The sequence below is a fragment of the Prionailurus viverrinus genome, chromosome B2, assembly GCF_022837055.1.
Source record: "Prionailurus viverrinus isolate Anna chromosome B2, UM_Priviv_1.0, whole genome shotgun sequence".
Classification (NCBI taxonomy): domain Eukaryota; kingdom Metazoa; phylum Chordata; class Mammalia; order Carnivora; family Felidae; genus Prionailurus; species Prionailurus viverrinus.
In genome coordinates, this window is record NC_062565.1 from 82,756,153 (window position 1) to 82,777,276 (window position 21,124).

Here is a 21,124-nt window from a genome sequence, read left to right on the forward strand (position 1 = left end):
ACCTCTCTCCCGAGTTCTGCCTCAGATGCGGCCGTTTTCCCCCGCCCCTTACCTCTGAAGGACTGAGGCTTTGACCCGATCGGCCCCTCTTCGGGAGGGTCTCACTGAGCAATGGCCGAATGAGCACTGGCCGAATGTCGGCTGCACCCAGGAACGCTTGCTGGACCCTGCTGCTGCCAGTGCCCCGAGACTGCGGCCAGGTTCCAGCCCGCCAGAAAAAGTTCGCGAGATAGTGTAGCAGCAGCATTTCAGGGATTATGGAAAATCACAACACACATCTGGCACCAGGCTTCACCCTTAAGGACCTTGTTCCAGCACCAGTGAATGTGGCCATTTTCTGGGGTCTGCTGGGACCAGGTGGCTCCAACAGTCTCTACCAAATGTCATTCCAGCAGTGGAACCGCTTTTCCCGTGTGGCTCGAGAATGTCCCAGACCCCACTCTGTTCCTGGGGATTCGCCCTTCCCACCAGAGCACAGCCAGGTATGGAGCTGCGGTGTTGCAGCCTTTGTTCTTGCCTTGTTTACTGTCTTAATGGAATTTAAACCCTCTCTTCTCTCCTTTCTCCCTTTTTAGTTTAGTCCCTGAGGCAGTTTCCAATTTTCCACTTTCTCTCCAGCTGCTTTTGGGGAGGGGTGCTTTTCCCATATTCTCTCCCCCCCACCCCATGTCCATCTTCTCTCCGCTTGCAAAAACACCTCCCTTCCTGCGCCTTCTCACTCCCCAAATTCAAATTCTCTCCACGACATGTACCTGCTGAATTCTGTGGTTCAGGTTGTGCAGATTGTTGTGTTAATCCTCCAATCAGTTTTCTAGGTATGTAGATGGTTTAGTGTTGGCCTGGCTTTATTTCATGGACACGAGACACACAAAAAACTTCATGGTGTTCTGCCATCTTGGCTCCTACCCCTACAAAATGTTCTAAGATGGAAGGAAGAGCACTGGGCAAATACTACAAATAAGAAAAGGCTCCATCCAGATGGGCAAATTGCCCTATTCAAAGAGAAGGGACACAATCAATTCACTGAGGCAGGAGTGAGATTTCCACTGTGTAACTTTGCCCTGCAACTAAGGAGACAGACAGTAAAACACTCCGCTCTTTTTTGAGTACTTAATTATTAAATTTGATAATTAATCTATTTATTCAACTATTATTTTTGAAGTACCTTCTACATGTCAGACACTGTGCAAGCACAGGAAAAACAGCATTAAGTAAGATAGATTTGGTCTTCATTTGCAACAGGCTTGGATATTTGTAAGATCTGATGGGGTTAAGTGCATTGGACCAGCTAGTGGACCACTCCAGCAGACAAAGTCAATATCCTGCTTAGGCACCAAAAATCAATCTATTAGGAGAAGTATGCTGTTGGTTTTGGATGAGCTCTTTATTCGCTCTAGAAAACCTCGAAGAGAGACAGGGATAATTGAAAGAGCATCCCAAGGGAGACTCAGGTTGACCTGCAAAAATGGCCACCGGTGGGAGATCTCATATATACTCTGACGGAGTTTGTTAGGAGATTGAATGCCATTGTTTAGCACATTTTTCCAACCAAATTGTACACATCTAATCTGCATATAATTTTTAAAATAGCAGTCACCACCACTCACTGAAGAGAAAATTCTCAAAGTATTATTATCAATGTCTATCAAACTCTTCAGTGGTAACTGAAACAATGTGCTTTTTGATTTAGGAGTTAACAATTGGTCATGTAAGGTATCAAAGAAGGCACTTGAAGTGGTATTAGCAGGATCATTGAGATTGATAAAAATTGCCTGGTGGAGGCCATCCAATTACTGCTTGATAGCGTAGAACTTATGCTACATGCTCTCGCTTTGAATCAAGTTTAGTTTTTTTCCCCAATGTATGTATGTATGTTTGTTTGTTTGTTTATGAAAGAGAAAGAGGCAGAGAGAGCGAGAGACAAAATCCCAAGCGGGCTCTCTCTGTCAGCACGGAACCCAACGCAGCGCTGGAAGGTAAGAACCATAAGATGATGACCTGAGCTGAAACCAAGAGGTGGACGCTTACCCAACTGAGCTACCCAGGCACCCTTCAAGTTTAGTTTCAATTCAAAGTAAGGCAAGGCCTTGATCTGCCCAGATGTCACAGAAGGTTGTACTGCACTGGACATTGTAAACATTCTGATACAGTATTTTGAGGGAAAAGTCATCCTCCTCATATGGAGAACTATGATATAATGTTCAACATAAGGCAATGATAGGGATAATAAAGGGTGTGCTTAGATGTTGTCTCCACAACATAACACTGGGGCACAACTTGGAAGAAGAAATAAAAATGATCAGAGTTATTATGATTCTCTGAAAAATGAAACATTATCACAATACTGAAGGCCTGCCAAAGATAAAGAAAAGAGAATGTTTGAGGGCCTCTTCTACATTGCTGTAGGGGTCTTGGAAGCTGAACTTTCTTGGCTTCAAAAGGACTTTTTTTCTGGGGGAGGAAATAATAAAAAATATTGGATTCAAAATAAAAGCTGACTGCACCAGGGATTTGCTCCCCCATTCTGGCTCCATTTCCCTTGACACTTTCTGTAGGTGTTTCAGAGACTTCTAAATTGGTGTCTGAATCTGTGCATGACCTATGCAGTCCTCCTCAGGTATTCATTTGACAAATATTTACGTGTTCATACTGCATCAGGCACAGTTTTAAGCAAAGAATAAAATACAGCCATTTGCATAGTGACTGCTCAAGGCTTACTTGTTGATTGGATGTTCTCTGGGTCTAATCTTTCTCCTCTATAACCTGTTGATATCAGTCATCACCTTACAGAGTTGCTTTTCTATTTTTAAAAAATTTTTTTCAACGTTTTTTATTTATTTTGGGACAGAGAGAGACAGAGCATGAACGGGGGAGGGGCAGAGAGAGAGGGAGACACAGAATCGGAAACAGGCTCCAGGCTCCGAGCCATCAGCCCAGAGCCTGACGCAGGGCTCCAACTCACGGACCGCGAGATCGTGACCTGGCTGAAGTTGGACGCTTAACCGACTGCGCCACCCAGGCGCCCCCAGAGTTGCTTTTTAAGTCCTTTCCTACCACTGCTGAAGCACTAAGGTGACAGTGAGCATCACTTGAGTAATCATCCTAAGCTAGTTTAGCAATTTTGTGAGAGATGGTTTTAATTTTTAAATCTTCTTTCCTTTTTATATTTGTTATGTTTTTACCATAATGAAGACCACAAAGAAAACAAAAACAAAACAAAAACAAACAAAACTAGAAAAAAAAAAAAGAAAATGGTTCTTCACTGCTCCCTCCAGAGTAGCTTACTTTACATCTGTGGGTCCAAAATTCTTGACCCATTGTAAGATGAGGATAACAATAGCTATCACGGTTACCTACCACAAAAACCAGTGTAAGAGAACATTGGGAGAGTATATATCACAGTACTTGAGATGTTATAAAACACCATAGAAAATTATAGAATATTATTGCTCATTTGAAATGCCACAGAACAATCAAATACGTGTTAGAGAGTGATGGGAATCATCAGACCTTTGCAACATCTCCGTTTTGACTTGTGACTCTTCCTGTTTTGCCAACTCCCATTACCACCCTGTGCTTCTTTATACAGAAATCATACGCTCAACTCTCAGGTCTCAGTTGAGGTGTCCCCTTGCCCAGAAAACTTCCTTTGCACTGCCTGTCCCTGATTCATAAAGAACAGTCACCCGCCTCCATAGGCAACAGTGCCCAGTTCCATCAGAGCATATCAACCCTGACTCATCGTCACTTACCCTTCCTGGGCTCCCACTAGAATGACATTAAATCCACTTTTATCTTCTTGGTGTTCTGCAGTTAATCACTTACTCAAAATGAATATTTTACCCCCTACTATGCTGCTCTTATTGTTTTTAAGGATCTTTTCTTTAGCTGGTTAAAATTTACTTGTAATTTGATTAAAATCAAGCTTAGGCAAGGGGAGAGAATAGTGGAATGTCATTACCTATAAAGTGCTTCTCAGGGCTGCCTGAGTGGCTCAGTTGGCTAAATGTCTGAGTTTGGCTCAGGTAACGACCATGCAGTTCATGAGTTCAAGCCCCACTTCTAGCTCTGTGCTGAAACTCAGAGCCTGGAGCCTGCTTTGGGTTCTGTGTCTCCCTCTCTCTCTGACCCTCCTCCACTCGCTCTCTCTCTCTCTCTCTCTCAAAAATAAACATTAAAAAATTATAAAAAATAAATTAAAAAAAATAAAATGCTTCTCAGTAGAAGAAGAGATCATCATCATTATTGATGACACGTGCATTTATAAAGCACTGATACTTTTGGGAAAAGTGCCTAAGTTCAATACACTTCAAATTTCCATGTTTTCTACAGAAAAAAAATTATCAAGAGAAAAGGAGGTATCACGTTAACCTTAGGCTGTTTACTAACACCTCAAAGTCTTTATAATCTTGAGAAAGCAACAGAACTATGTTAATTATATGGCTAAAATTATAATACATTATTTTTATTTTTTTATTTATTTTTTGAGAGCAGGGGAGAGGGGCAGAGAGAGAGAGAGAGAGGAAGAGAACGAAACATAAGCAGGCTTCATGCACCATGAGATCATCACCTAAGTCAAAATCAAGAGTCAGAAGCTTTATTGACTCAGCCACCCAGGCGCCCTCCCCCGCCTTGTTTTGTTTGTTTGTTTTGCTTTTGTTTTTGTTTTTGTTTTTGTTTTTTTGTAAAGGGAATTTTATGTCACGTTTACTGGGTCCTCCCCCTCCAAAAAAAAAAAAAAAGAATTTATATCTACCCAGAATCTCAGAATATGACTTTGTTTGGAAATGAGATCTTTGCAGAGTTAATTAAATAAGGTGACATCATAATGGATTAGGGTAAACAATGACAGGGAGATGGTAGCCACATGAAGATAGAGTCAGAGATTGGAGTTATGCTACCCCAAGCCAAGGACAGCCTGGGACCAACAGAAGCTGGAGGAGGCAAGGAAGATTCTTCCCTAGAGACTTTTCAGGGAGCATGATACTGCCAACAATTTAATTACAGATGTTTAGACTCTAGAATTATGAGAGAATATATTTATTTCGTGTTAAGCCGCCTGGTTTGTTTTAAGCCACCACTTTGTTACGGCAGCTCTAGAACACTAACACGCCATGCTAAAGACTTGTGGAGACTTTGTGAGATTGTCGGGACCACTGTTATTGTGACTGGCTGAGCAAAATATGTAAGTAAGTACATAAAAATATAGACAATAAATAAATACAGGTTATTTCAGAGAAAGCCTCAAGCACCTGATCAGGTAGATAAGAAATGTCTTTCTGAATTTTAAGAAGCTAAACAGTGATGAGGGATGAACAGAGGGCCTTCAAGGCTGTGAAGGAAAAACATCTGCAATCCAGAAAGTGAAGTTCAGCCAAGGACTTAATAGGCACCATTTGGGCGACAGGAACAAAGTATTGCAAACAGAGAACACAGCATAATTCTGTTAAATTTGTGCACCTGCGATTCTGTAGTGTTCTAGAACGTCAGTCGTGTGTATAGTCTTTTCAATGCTAGTCTTTCGTCTTTTTCACAGGTCTTTCACCTCCTTGGCTAAATATATTCTTGGGCATTTCATTCTTTTTGATGCAGTTGTAAATGGGATTGTTGTCTTGATTTCTCTTTTTGATAGTTTGTTATTAATGTATAGAAATGTAGCAGATTGGGTGACTGGGTGGCTCAGTTGATTGAGTGTCCAACTTGTGATATCGGCTCAGGTTATGATCTCATAAATTGTGATCACATGCTGATCATGGAACCTGCTTAAGATCTCTCTCTCTCTCTCTCTCTCCCTCCCCCCTGCCCCTCTCCCCAGCTCATGTGCTTCCTCTCTCTCTAAAGTAATTTAAAAAAAGAAAGGAAACATGACACATTTTAGTATATCAATTATGTATCCTGAAACTTTAATGCATTTATTCCTTCTTAAAATATTTCTGTCATACATATGTCAATCTTCCTTTAATTCTTCATTTTATCCACTTTTTGTTATAAATGATACCTTGAATGATTTGTTTTTTAACTTTTATTACTTTCCCTTTCTTTTTTAATAATATGTTTTTTTTTAATGTTTATTTATCTATTTTGAGAGAGAGAGAGCACACGTGAGAGATGGGCAGAGAGGGAGAGAGAGAATCCCAGGCAGACTCTGTGCTGTAGAGCCCAACAAGGGGCTCGATCTCACAAACCATAAGATCATGACCTGAGCTGAAATCAAGAGTCAGACAATTAACTGACGGAGCCACCCAGGTGCCCCTATTATTTTCTCTTTCTGTGGTCAAGTTAATATGAACGCTTTGTGGAAGTTTAAAAATTAGCTTATCAGGATATTTTCTCTATTCTAGAGTGTCTTTCAGAAGCATCAGTTATAAGCATTCTTCCTTACCATAACTGCTCCTCACCCCCAACAATGAGTCTGGTCCATTGTTTGGTCATACACAGCATGACTCAGAATCTGTTCTTTAGCTCACGGTTGTGGATTATGAGAATGGAACCACAGCGGCCCACAGTGTGTGGTGATTCATGATGACTCTGCTATAAGAAGGACTGATAATATATCCAACGTAGATCATGTCTTGTTTTTGACTGTATCCTCAAAGACTTAACACCTCTGGTCTATTACGTATCGGGTTCTGATAAAGGAATGAGAGACCATTTAAGAAAGGATTATAGGGTTGATCTTTGTAAAGACAGACAGTGATCTGGGTACTACTTGGAATTTTTAGAACTATTAAATATAGGGACAGGGCTTGAGCTCCTTGTCAAGATAATATCCTCATGGTATGTCGGAGCCTATTGCACTGTCAGATCTAGGTTTGGAAATAGTACTGAGCGTTTCAGGGCTGCAGTAGGTAGCTATTTTCAACAATTAGCAGAGTGAAAGAAGATAAAAAGGGAGATATGGGGTCTCGGCTTCTTGCTGGTTTTGAAAACCCTGTCATGAAAAAAGTTATACACTACAAAGATAGAGCAGAACTCAGAGGTTCCATGTTTATCAGTAAATTTGTAGGTAAACTCAGAGGTTCTCTTCAGGGACTTGACTGAGGAGGTTAGTTTGATTTTACATTGATAAATGAAAGGTGGTGACCCAGAAATTCAATGTGTACAAGGAGAACTCCTCAGAAAGAGGAACAATGAATTAAATAAGATGAACTGAAATTATCTGACATGGCAGGTATTGTCTATTTTCATTAACGTGTTTTTAGGGCTTACTGAAAACAGACACTACACTAGGCACCAGGACACAAAGCCTTCAGGGACTTGCTGCTAAAGGAGTTATGGCGTGTGACAGGATTATAAACAGCAAATTGCAACAGTGTGATCATTCATTCATCCATTCATGCATTTAGGCCACAAATGCTCATTAACACCTTCTATGGGTCAGACATTTGTACCAGGCTTTGAGAGATGGAAAGACATGGTCCACGCCCTCAAGGAATTCATAGTGAACAAATAATTACAAGTGCTCTAAACAACTAAAAAGAAGTGCAGCATGCCATAGGAAGATTTAACATGTGAACAGACCTTATCTTGGTGGCTGAATAAGGTTACCTGAAGGAAGGCTGCATAAGTTGAACCAGAAGGATAAATAGGAGTGAAAATTTTGGGGAGTGTCCAAAGCAAAGGAATAGCATGTAAAAGACCTGCATTAAAAAATATAAACTTCTGGGGCGCCTGGGTGGCTCAGTCGGTTAAGTGTCCAACTTCGGCTCAGGTCACGATCTCCCGGTCTGTGAGTTCGAGCCCCGCGTCAGGCTCTGGGCTGATGGCTCAGAGCCTGGAGCCTGCTTCGGATTCTGTGTCTCCATCTCTCTCTGGCCCTCCCCCGTTCATGCTCTGTCTCTCTCTGTCTCAAAAATAAATAAAAACATTTAAAAAAATAAATAAATAAATAAATAAACTTCTAGGGGCCCCTGGGTGGCTCAGTCGGTTAGGTATCCAACTTCAGCTCAGGTTATGATCTCACGGTCCATGAGTTCGAGCCCTGCATCAGGCTCCATGCTGACAGCTCAGAGCCTGGAACCTGCTTCAGATTCTGTGTCCCCCTCTGTCTCTCTGCCCTCCCCAGCTCACACTCTGTCTCTCTCTCTTCTCAGAAATAAATATTAAAAATTTTTTTAATTAAAAAAAATTATATATATACTTATAAGGGTGCATGGGTGGCTCAGTCAGTTAAGTGTCTGACTCTTGATTTTGGCTCAGGTCATGATCTCGTGGTTGTGAGATTAAGCTGTGTGTCAGGCTCTGTGCTGGGCACGGAGCCTGCTTGGGATTCTCTCTCTCTCTGCCCCTTCCCCATTCTACCTCTCTCTCTGTCTCAAAATAAATAAATAAACCTTAAAACAAACTATAAACTTCTAGAACTGAAATGTATTCTATTTGACTCAACCGTATATTTTTAAAAAGATAAGGGAGATAAAAGAGGCTAGGTTGGCAGGCAGGTGCCAAATCATGCACCTTAAAAACTTGTTAAGAATATGTGCTCTAATCTTTAATTCTTTTTTTTTTTAATTTTCTTAATGTTTATTTATTTTTGAGAGACAGAGCATGGGCAGGGAAGGGGCAAAGAGAGAGAGGAAGACACAGAATCTGAAACAGGCTCTAGGCTCTGAGTTGTCAGCATTAGAGCCTGATGTGGGGTTCTAACTCATGAACTGAACCATGACATCATGACCTGAGCCGAAGTTGGACACTCAACCGAGTGAGCCACCCAGGCGCCCTTAATCTTTAATTCTTAAAATCTAAATCCGTATAAACAATAAGCAACCATTGAACCAAAGAGGTGTAAAATGACTACATGTGCATTTTTAAATGTCACTCAAGGTGCAGTGTAAGATCTGAGTTCTAGGGAGTCAAGAGTGGAAGTTGGACAACCAGTAATGAAAGTATTATAGTGTCCATGAGAGAGATGATGGTTTAGACAAGGACAATGGTGCTAAGAGAGAAGCAAATGGCTTCAAGGGATATTTAAGAGTTAGAATTTAGAACTTTGGTGGCTCATTTGGTTAAATGTCCAACTCTTGGTTTTGGCTCAGGTCGTGATCTCATGGTTTGTGAGATCAGGCCCTGTGTTGGCACTCTGCATGGAGACTGCTTGGGATTCTCTCTCTCTCTGCCCATCCCCTGCTCATTCTCTCTCTCTCTCTCTCTCTCTCAATAAGTAAATAAATAAACAAACAGACATTAATAAAAGTAACAGAATCTTTAAATAAAAAAAGTTAGAAGATTGGTGACAATAGATTGAGCAGATGAATGATGGGGAGACTAGAATGATTCTTAAATGTCTGACAAACAATGGGTACCTGCTGTGCTACATGCTAAAAGAGGAGAGGAGTTTGTGGCATGTTAAAATGATGGTAAAACAGCAGAGCCATGATCTGAACAGGCAACTCCAGGCCAGTTGGTGCAGCATCAGTCTAAACTGCCTATAGGTGCAGAGGTAAATCCTAATTTTCCACTTGTGGAATTGAAGTCTTTTTTATTGTTTAATTTCCATCCCTTTCTTCTGTGAAAGCATCTTTCGTCAATTTATAAAATGTTGTCATATCACCCCCAAAGCTGCAATGTTTATACTGACCTCACTACTCTGGTCTAATGAAAACCATCTGGGATTTTTGAATGTAGGACTAGTATCTAAGTCAATCCCTCTTAGATGGAGGTGGACATAGATGAGAACCCTGGAGGAATCGACTGCCATTTCCTTGTTGCAGAGGAAGATGGTTCACGTAAGAGAGTGGGAAACGGGATGGGGACATTACCACTCCCTGTGCAGAGCAGCAGTAGCCACTGGAGAAACCTAAATGATTTAGTGAATGTTGTGTATGTATTAGTTAGAAAGAATATTAAAACACAGACACACAGAAGCATAGAAACTTATGGTCTGAAATGAAAGATATACCAAACTATCCTTAGCCCATGTTGCCAGAAGAAGCAAAGGTGACACTACTAACGTAACAACATTACATTGACTGGCATTACCTGCTTTCCCCTCTCTGTTTCTTGATGTCTCCCTGATATATTAAGAAAACAAGAAGCTCTACTCTTGTTCTGTGCTACTCAAGAAATCTCACCCTTAAGGATTATTTCCTATACATCCAGTTTTTGGTGGTAACCTAATTCATAACATTTTTATAAATTTTTTTAATGTTTATTTATTTTAGAGAGAGAGAGAGACAGAGCACAGTGGGGAAAGGGCAGAGAGAGAGGAAGGCACAAAATCCAAAACAGGCTCCAGGCTCCAAGCTGTCAGCACAGAGCCTGACGCGGGGCTCGAACCCTCCAACCATGAGATCATGACCCGAGCCCAAGTCAGATGCCTAACTGACTGAGCCACCCAGGCGCCCCTAATTCATAACATTTTTAAAATGTTTTATTTATTTTGAGACAGAGAGAGAGAGACAGAGACAGAGCACAAGCTGGGGAGGGGCAGAGAGAGACGGAGACACAGAATGTGAAGCAGGCTCCAGGTTCTGAGCTGTAAGCACAGAGCCCCACATGTGGTGGGGGTGGGGACTCAAACCCAGGAACCTCAAGATCATGACCTGAGCCGAAGTTGGATGCTCAACTGGCAGCCACCCAGTCGCCCCCATCATAGCTCTTGAACATAGAAATGATTGTGTACGTTGTGGTTTGGGGGACTATCCTATTCTTAAAAGACCTCAAGTTCTACTCCAATATACATGATTTTGGAGAAAGTTAAACCTTCATAAAAATAGCTAAATAGGAGAAAGAGCTACTGATTTACATTGTTGCTTTTAAGTCCTGGAGAATATATAGAGATGCACCCCATCTAGCAATGATCACAACTAACCCTCTTTCCCAAGTTTCAACCTGGTTTAGGAAAAATGGTTCACTTTTTTTCCCTTATACATACAGATCATTTCAAGATTCTCATAGAAAAAGTTTTATTCATATATTGCCACTTTTTTTTTTTTCAACGTTTATTTATTTTTGGGACAGAGAGAGACAGAGCATGAACGGGGGAGGGGCAGAGAGAGAGGGAGACACAGAATCGGAAACAGGCTCCAGGCTCCGAGCCATCAGCCCAGAGCCCGATGCGGGGCTCGAACTCACGGACCGCGAGATCGTGACCTGGCTGAAGTCGGACGCTTAACCGACTGCACCACCCAGGCGCCCCTATATTGCCACTTTTAATAGTTTGGGCTATCCCAGGGCTACCAAACTTGCTGGGAATTGTCTGCCTTGGAAAATCAGTGAGTATTGAAACCAACCTAGATCTCAGCTGACCTATCCAAAAATAGTAACAAAATCACAGGTTCTGCCCAGCATTTGTGTTTATTTAGGCAGCTGTGTGACTAATTGGAAATGAGATGTGCTCTAAGTTAAAATACATCAGATTTCAGAGATTTCAGCTGAAAAAATAAATTAAATAAATAAATAAATAAATAAATAAAATCATTATTTAGTTTTCAATATTGACTATATGTTCAAATAACATTTCAGATATATTGGTTTAAGTAAAATATATCATTAAAGTTACAACTATTTTGTTTTACCATTTTTAATGTAACTACTAGAAGGTTTAAAATCTTTATTTTGAATTTATGTGTCATATTATATTTCTATTGGACTGTCAAGTGGCTTTTTGCAAGGGATTAAGTGGAATTATCACAGATTTTTAAGTATGTGTTGTGGGAAGGGTACGTTATGACAAGATTTGTTCTTTTGGTTTTTTTTTTTTTTTTTTTTTTTAGAAATTAAGTGACAGAAGCATATTTGGATAAGGGAAAAAACAGAAACATGGAAATCAGTTATCTGAGTTTTATAAGGGTCTAAACAAGAAATGACAGGAAACTGAACTGTATTTGTGTCCTGGAGGAAAGGTAATGGATTTAAGGTATATTTTTGGTTTAGGATTGGGAGCACTTGGGGTTACGTTAAATGTTTTGATTTAGGAAATTTGGGGAATTAAGAATGTTATCTCCAATGTCTGAGTAGATGTGGTAATGTGATAATGTCTTTAACGAAAAGACAAAAGGCCAAAAACAAATTTCTTATATCCCCAAAGGGAACAAAAGAACTGACTTGAGTGTCAATGGCAATTGGTCAACTAAAAACCAACTGTCCTACAATAGCTTCAAGTAGTTCACCCCAATTTAAAATCCTAAATGTAGTGAAAAGATTTAGTAAAACATCTAATAAATTTCTTCTTCCCAGAAGAAGTTTCTGGGAAGAAATTGGTAAAGCAAAAACTTTTCCCTAAAGCAGAATTTTCCTTCCTTCCTTCCTTCCTTCCTTCCTTCCTTCCTTCCTTCCTCTTTCTTTCTTTCTTTCTTTCTTCTTTTCTTTCTTTCTTTCTTTCTTTCTTTCTTTCTTTCTGTCTTTTCTTTCTCTCTTTCTTTCTCTCTTTCCTTCTTTCTTTATCTCTCTCTTTTTCTTTCTTTTGTATAAAGAAATAGTATAAGTGTGATATACAAGCTAACTAAATATAATTACATTATTAGAGTTGTAACATCATAAATGAGCCATTCAGACCTGTAACATAAATAAATTGAACTTTCACAATGGGTAAGTTAGAAAGGGGAAATAAATATGTTCAAGAGTGGCTACTTCTTGGGGTGCCTGGGTGGTTCAGTCAGTTAAGCATCCAACTCTTGATCTCAGCTCAGGTCATGATCTCATAGTTCGTGAAATCGAGCCCTGTGTCAGGCTCTACACTGCAGAATGGAGCCTGCTTTGGATCCTCTCTCCCTCTCTTTCTGCCCCTTTCCTGTTCACGTGCTCTCTCTCTCTCTCTCAAAATAAATAAACTTAAAAAAAAAAAGATAAAAAAGAATGGCTACTTCTTTAAGTCAAAAATTCAAATAATTGCAATTAATCTCAGCAGAATTATTTTTATAGTTTATGTTTCCTCATATTACTATGCTGATTGGATTGAGCAAATACTATGTTGAATCCCCAAATGTAATATTGAAAGAAATATTAATTGCTTCTCTCATGTAATCAACCAATATTTGCCTTGTACCTACTATATGTGCTGACCCTTTGGGATACCATAGTGAGTGGAACAGACTTATTGTGTCTCATGCAGTTAGTAGTTTAAGCTTGAGAGAAAAATCATTATTTGTAGTATGTTTTATAAGTGCAGTAATGAATGTGAAGTTGCTATAGGTGTACTTAGAAGGGGCATGTAATCCAGGCTTGGAGAGTGTCTGAAAAATCAAAGTCCTCTCTAGAGAAAACAACATCTATATTGAGAATCAAAGGAGTAGGATTAAGCTAGTTAATAGTTACAGGTGGAATGGAATGAGGACAATGTGCAAATGAGCTAAGAGAGAATGTGACGCATTCTGGATTTAGGAAATTGGTGATTTAGTGAAACATTGAGTCTATAACGTTGGGTTGTCATTCATTTAAACTGGAATGAATGGGAATCACATTAAAAAGGGCTTTCTAAATCATAGTAAGAGTTAGAGATTTTTTGCCAAAATCTTCTATTTTCATTTTATGCCTTTGATACTGTTTATTTTTAAAGTACATGTTCCCTTTTTAATAATAAAAGTTCCAGTAAGAACAAATTACATAACTTCCAAAAAGATAAATCTCCATGTATTAACTTGGACAGATGTCTGGACTTATTTTTAAAGAAAACAACTGGTTGTACCACAATTTGTACAAAGTAAATTATGCTTTTGTATGCAGAGAAAATTTCAGGAAGGATAGCCACAAACTGTTTCTGGGGAGTGCAATGACTACTTCTGGGGCGTACATTTGGGTGAGTTTGATGGAGGAAATGTATGCAATCTAGAATGATTGAGCGGGTGTAGAAAGAAATAAGGAAATGTTTATCATCCCTATAGTGAACAAGAAAGAAGAAAAAATGTATTGCAACACTTTAAATATGGTAGAATTCTAGGTATTATTATTACTGACAAAATTTTAATGGATTAAATAAGCCCATTAAAAACCAAATGGCAAAAAATTACAATAGATTTTAAAAATCCAGCTAGCTGGTGTCTATAGGTGACACATAAAATACAATAACAGAAGTAAAAAGGAAAAAATGTGAAAGAGAAATTTTGAATAGACCTCTAACAAGTATAAAGATTGAATTAGTAATTTATAAAACTTTCTATAGAGAAAACTTCACTGGTGAAATCTACAAACACTTAAAAAACACTTAATTCCAATCCTTCACAATTTCTTCCAAAAAAATAGAGGGAATACATCTCAACTCATTCTATGAGGCCAGCATTATCTTTTATCGAAGCCAGATAAAGATAACGTATGAAAATAAAACTACACAACTATATCCCTTATGATTATATGTACAAAAACTCTTGACACAATACTAGCATACTAAGTCCAGCAACATATAAAAAGAATTATATACCGTGACCAAGTAGGATTTATTCCAGGAATGCAAGTTTTATTTAACATCCAAAAACTGATCAATATAATACACCATATCAATAGAATAAAGGCCAAAAACCACATGATCTTTTCTTTTTTTTTTTTTTTTTAATTTTTTTTTTCAACGTTTATTTATTTTTGGGACAGAGAGAGACAGAGCATGAACGGGGGAGGGGCAGAGACAGGGAGACACAGAATCGGAAACAGGCTCCAGGCTCTGAGCCATCAGCCCAGAGCCCGACGCGGGGCTCGAACTCACGGACCGCGAGATCGTGACCTGGCTGAAGTCGGACGCTTAACCGACTGCGCCACCCAGGCGCCCCCCACATGATCTTTTCAATGAATACAGAAAAAGTATTTTACAAAATTGGATACCCTTTCATGATAAAAAGATTAAAAGAATGAGGAATATAAGGGAACTTAGTCAATCTGATAGAATCTCTGAAAAACCTACAACTCATATCATACTCCATGGTAAAAGAGTGAATGTTTTTCCCCTACAATCAGGGAAAAAATACAATAAACAAATAAATAAATGTGTCTGTAATCATCACTTGTATCCAATATAGCACTGGGAGTTTTAGCGAAGGCAATTAGAAAAAAAAAAGTAATGAAACACAGATTGGAAAAGAAGTAAAACTATCTCTTTTTTAATGTTTATTTTATTTTATGTTATTTTATTTTATTTTATTTTATTTTGAGAGACACAGAAAGAGCATGCACAAGTGGGGGGGAGGGGCAGAGAGAGGAGAGAGAGAATCCCAACTAGCCTCCATTCTGTCCATGTGGAGCCCAATGCAAGGCTCGATCTCATGAACCATGAGATCATGACCTGAGCTGAAATCAAGAGGCAAAAGCTTAACTGACTGAGCCACCCAGGTACCCCAGACATAAACTATATTCGCCGATAATACTATGTTGTATATAGAAAATCCTAAGATGTCCTCAAAATAAGTATCAGAACTGATAAATATACAAGATTGCAATATGCTAGATCAATATAAAAAAATCTACAGAATGGTAGAAAATAATTGCTAACCACATTTCTGATAAGTCACTTATATCCAGAATATATACAGAACACCTGCAGCTCAACAATAAAAATGCATATACCCAACTTAGAAATGGCTAAAGGATACAAATAGACATTTTTCAAAAAAAAGATAAACAAATGGCCAATAAGCATATGAAAAGAGGATTAACATCATTAGTTACTTGGGAAATGAAAATCAAAACTGCAGTGAGATACCACTGCACACCCACTAAGGTAACTATAGCAAAAAAAAAAAAGGAAAAAAAAAAAAGAAAGGCAGATGATAATAGGTATTGACAAATATGTGACTAAATTGGAAGCCCCATACATGGCTGATGCAAATGTTAAATGAAGCAGCTGCTTTGGAAAACAACTTGGCAGTTCCTCAGATTTTTAAACACAGAGTTACCATATAACTCAGCAATCTACTTCCAGATATATTCCTACGAGAAATCAAAGTAGTGAAATATACACAGGCAAAGATTTATACATGAATGTTCATAATGCAGTGTTATTCCTAATGGCCAAAATGTGGAAACAAACTAAATGCCTATCAACTCATGAATGAATAATCAAAAAAGATATATTAATGCAATTAAATAGGATGTGGCAACAATAAAAAAAGGAGTAGTGATATATGCTAAAACATGGATGAATCTTTAAATCACTTTGCTAAGGGAAAGATGCCAATCACAAAGACCACATATTGTATGATTCCATTTATACGACCTGTCCAGAACAGGAAAATACATAGAGAAAAAAAAAAAAAATAGGTGAGTGGTTGCCTAGAACTAGAAATGGGGGTAACAGAAGTGTCTGCTAATATGTGTGAGATTTTCATTTGGATGATGAAAATGCTGCTGTGTTCGGAGAACTTCCTTAAGCCTTTACTTCAGGGTAAATTTACTAGCTACAAATTCTCCTAGTTTTTCTTTATCTGAGATTGCCGTGTTTTCCCTTCATTCATGAAGAGTAGTTTTCATCACATTCTACATTGACAGTTCTTTTCTTTCAGCACGTTTGAAAGATATTTGAAATTGGGAATATTGAAAATATTGAAAAATGTTGAAAAATATTGTGCCACCTCCTTTTGGTCTCTATGGTTTCTGGTGAGAAATCCACTGCTGTTTAAACAATGCTACCCCCATATACCCCACCGACCCTGTAGATAAGGTATCATTTCTCTCCTACTCTTTTCAAGATTTTTTTTTCTTTTATCTTTACTGTTAGAAGTTAGACTATGATGTGTTTTGGTTTGAGTTTCTTTGGGATTATAGTGTTTGGGATTCACTCAGCTTCTTCAATCTGCGTGTTTATGTCTTTTGCCAAATTGGGAGAGTTTTCAACACTAGACACTAATTATACTTACCCCTATATTTTAACATGAAAAGACTAGCATATTCTCTTAATAGTGGAAACTAAGTACAGATGTTCACTGTAAGTACTCTTATTTCACTTAGTGCTGGAAGTTGCAGCCAGTGAAATAAAGCAATAAAGCAAATAAAAGGCATATGAACCTGAAAGATTGAAATAAAACTGTCTGTCCTTGAGATGACATGATTGATTATCATCTTTGAAGAAAATCTCAGGTAATACACAAAACAAAAGAAAAACAAAACAAAAATCTCTCCTAGAATGAATAAATGAATTCAGCAAGGATGTAGGGTGCAATATAAACATACAAAAATCAGATGTATTTCAATATGCTAGCAATGAGTATATGAATAACCAGAATAAAAATGCAATGCCATAAACAGTTGCTTGAATAGAATGTAATACATATAAATCTAACGATATATATACAAGTTGTATGCTGAAAAGTAAAAAAATGTTGATGAAGAAATAAAAAAAATATTTAAACAAATGGAGAAGCATACCATATTCATCAATTGGAAGACTCAGATAGTAAAGATATCAATTATACGCAAGCTGATACACTGCTTTAATGCAATTCTTAAAAAAAAAAAAGATGTGATTTTTTTCATGTAGATATAGACAAGAGTTTTCTAAACTTTATATGGAAAGGTAAAGAAGCTACATCAGCTAAAATAATTTTGAAAAGAAAAAAAGAATAAAGTGAAAGAAATCAATCTTCCTGATACCAGTACTTATTTTCTAGCCATAGTAATCAAGATTGCAGTATTGGCTGAGGGCTAGACAAATCTATCAGAGGAACAGAATAGATACCCTGTAATACATCTACACAAATATGATGAATTAAAAAAAAACGTTTTAAAATGTTTATTTATTTTTGAGAGAGAGAGAGCGAGAGAGAGAGAGCTAGCAAGTGCACACAGGCAGGGGAGGGGCAGAGAGAGAGGAAGACACAGAATCTGAAGCAGGCTCCAGGCTCCAAGCTCAGCACAAGAGCCCAGCGCGGGGCTTGAACCCATGAACCATACGATCACAACCTAATCCAAAGTCAAACACTTAACCGACTGAGCCACTCAGTGACCAAGTGATTTTTAACAAAAGCGCAAAAACAGTTCAACAGAAGAAAGGTAACCTTTTCCATCAATAGTGCTGGAATGACTAGATACCTATAAGCAATACATTCACACATATATCTTACTTTAAGCATGACACCATATAAAAATGACCTGAAATTGTTCTAAATTCTTCACATCCCCACAACACTTTTTCATCTTTTTTTTTTTTAATTAAAGCCATCCTAAAGATATCTCATGTGGTTTTGATTTGTATTTCCCTGGTAATTAGTGAGACTGAGAATCTTTTTATATACCTATCAGCCATTTGTACATCTTCTTTGGAGAAATGTCTACTTGAGTCCTTTGCCCAGGTTTTTTTTTTTTTTTAATTTTTATATTAATTTTTTTTTACATTTATTCATTTTTGAGAGACAGACAGTGAGCAGGGGAGGGGCAGAGAGAGAGGGAGAAACAGAATCAGAAGCAGGCTCCAGGCTCTGAGCTGTCAGTACATAGCCCAACATGGAGCTGGAACTCATGGACCATGAGATCATGACCTGAGCTGAAGTTGGACACTTAACCGACTGAGCCACCCAGGCGCCACTCTTGGCCCAGTTTTTTAATCAGGTTATTGGATTGTCGGCGTTCCTTATGTTTTAGAAATGAAACCCTTAGCAGATTATGATTTACGAATATTTTCTCCTATTGTGCTGGTTGCCATTTAAAAAAAATTGTTTTAATTTATTTATTTTGAGAGAGAGAGACACAGACTGTGTGAGTGGAGGAGGGGCAGAAATCGAGAGATTGAGAGAGAGAATCCCAACCAGGCTCTGCAATGTCAGCATGGAGTCCCATTTGGAGCTTAAACTCACAAAACTGTGAGATCATAATCTGAGCTGAAATCAAGAGTTGGACACTTAACCAACTGAGCAACCTAGGCGCCCTTGTGCTGGTTGCCTTTATACTCTATTGGTTATTTCTTGCGCTGTGCAGAAGCTGTTCAGTTTGATATAGTCCTACTTGTCCAATTTTGCTTTTGTTGCTTATGCCTTTGGTATTTATACTGGTATGCCGGTTTATATAAACTTATCAACTCAGCAAAACCTAAAGTCTTTTTTTCCTTCCATCCACTTGCTCTCCAGCTTATAATAAGTCTATCGGGATAAGCAGGTAGGACAATTAAGAAAATCTGCAATTTTTAAAAATTTCTTTATTGTTTTCATTTTTTGCTACACATTCTCAGCTTAAGAGAAGAATCACTAAAGTAAACTGGGCAAGTTAGTATTTAATGAGTTGCCATTAAATTTTTTTTTTCAACGTTTATTTATTTTTGGGACAGAGAGAGACAGAGCATGAACGGGGGAGGGGCAGAGAGAGAGGGAGACACAGAATCGGAAACAGGCTCCAGGCTCTGAGCCATCAGCCCAGAGCCTGACGCGGGGCTCGAACTCACGGACCGTGAGATCGTGACCTGGCTGAAGTCGGACGCTTAACCGACTGCGCCACCCAGGCGCCCCTAAAATTTTTTGAGATCAAGTTAATTTTTAAGAACTTATTATGAAAATAATTTAAAATTATATATATTATATATGATATGTATAATTCCATGAGACTTAAATGGGATGATTTCCATATGGAATGCATTTATCAAGCACTACTATAGTTTTAGATACTGTCTGCACTATTAACGTTTTCTCTATCCAATCCATAGACAAAATTTAGGACAAGTATCTTGACGTTTTAGATAATATTCTGTATTAGTGTGTTGAGTTTGCCATAACAAACACCACAGACTAGGTAGCTTAAACACCAGAAGTTTGTTTCTTACATTTGTGGAAGCTGCCAGTCCAAGATCAGGGAGTCTACAAAGTTAGTTTTATTCTGAGGCCTCTCCTTGGCTTGTAGATGGTCATCTTTTCCAGTGTCCTTGCATGATTGTCTCTCTCTGCATGCATGTGTCTGGGACCTCTCTTTGCATGTCCTAATCTCCTATTATTATAAGGACACTGGTCATATTGGGTTAGAACCCACCCTAATGGCCTTATTTGAACTAAACCATCAATTTGCAGGCTCTGTCTTCAAATGCAGTCACATTATGAAGTACTAAGAGTTAGAACTTCAACATGTAAACTTTGAAGGACACATGTTCTGATATCTTCAGTCACTTGCCATAAGAAACAGTGACTCAGTTTAGTAAAATTATTCCTGGTTTATGGTAATAATCACATTTTTAAAATGAATCTGAAATCACAGTATTACTTCCTCCTATAATTAGGGCTATGAGTGGCCTGGCTTCTGAGAGTAAGAAAAGATGAGGATCAGGTCTGCTTCTTGCTTTTCCCATCATGAATCCTACCTTTCTTCCACATCTTCCTAACTCTAGCTTGTGATTTTATCCAGGATTGTACTCACCATTTATATTTCTCAAGGATGAATCATGTCCCAAGGCATGTGTCTATAAAACTTCAAGACACACATGCCATGTTCTCTGAATGATTTTTAAAAGTCCATCTTTTGGGGTGCATAGCTGGCTCAGTCCATTAAGCATCCAACTCTTGATTTCAGGTCATGATCTCATGGTTCATAAGATCAAGCCCTACTTCAAACTCCATGCTGTCAGCAGAGTCTGCTTGGGATTCTTTCCCCTCTATCTCTCTCCATCTCTCTCTGTCCCTCCCCTGCTCATGCTGTCTCTGTGTGTGTGTCTCTCAAAACAAATAAATAAACCTTAAAGAAAAATTAAAAAAATAAAAGTCCATCTCTTGACTTGGGATGAGAAGGGACTCCACACAGCCCTGTCTGTTGGAGGTGGAGTTGAGACTCACACGACACTAATAACTCTTCTAAAGATCTTCTGCAAGTGTATAGTCCTCTTCAGTCTTCCTAACCTCTTTCATAAACTGAAAGCAGTAGTCCATTAAAAGAAAAAGAATTAATATCCTGATTTCTCATTTTTTACATCCTACATAGTGATCTCACACCTTACAGTAGAAAATTGCATCTTTTCTTTGGGTCTTCAAAGTAATTGAAACATTAGAGGTTTTATCTTAAATAACTTGCTCCTTAGCTATTATCATGCCATAGGATTTGTGAATTTTTCCAAAATAAATGTTTTTAAAAGGAATAAAATAAATAGGTCATACTTCTTCCCCTTGCCATGCAATCATATGTCTAAGACAAATGTACAAATAATAAAATTAGTATGTAATAATTTCGTTATAGGAAAATTATTGGTTAAAATGGAGCTAAAAGACTCAAAATACACATTATTCTTGAAATAATTTTTTTTGAA

At 38.3% G+C, this 21,124-nt stretch overlaps 1 long non-coding RNA gene across 1 annotated transcript in view; it reads left to right on the top strand.

Annotated features, from left to right (window-relative positions):
* Positions 1-4,921: 4,921 nt before the first annotated feature.
* The window catches only part of LOC125166752 (uncharacterized), a 61,892-nt gene continuing 45,689 nt past the window's right edge, over positions 4,922-21,124 (top strand). The window contains exon 1 of the long non-coding RNA XR_007152525.1: positions 4,922-5,185. This is a non-coding gene — a long non-coding RNA (uncharacterized LOC125166752). The remainder of the gene's footprint in view (positions 5,186-21,124) is intronic.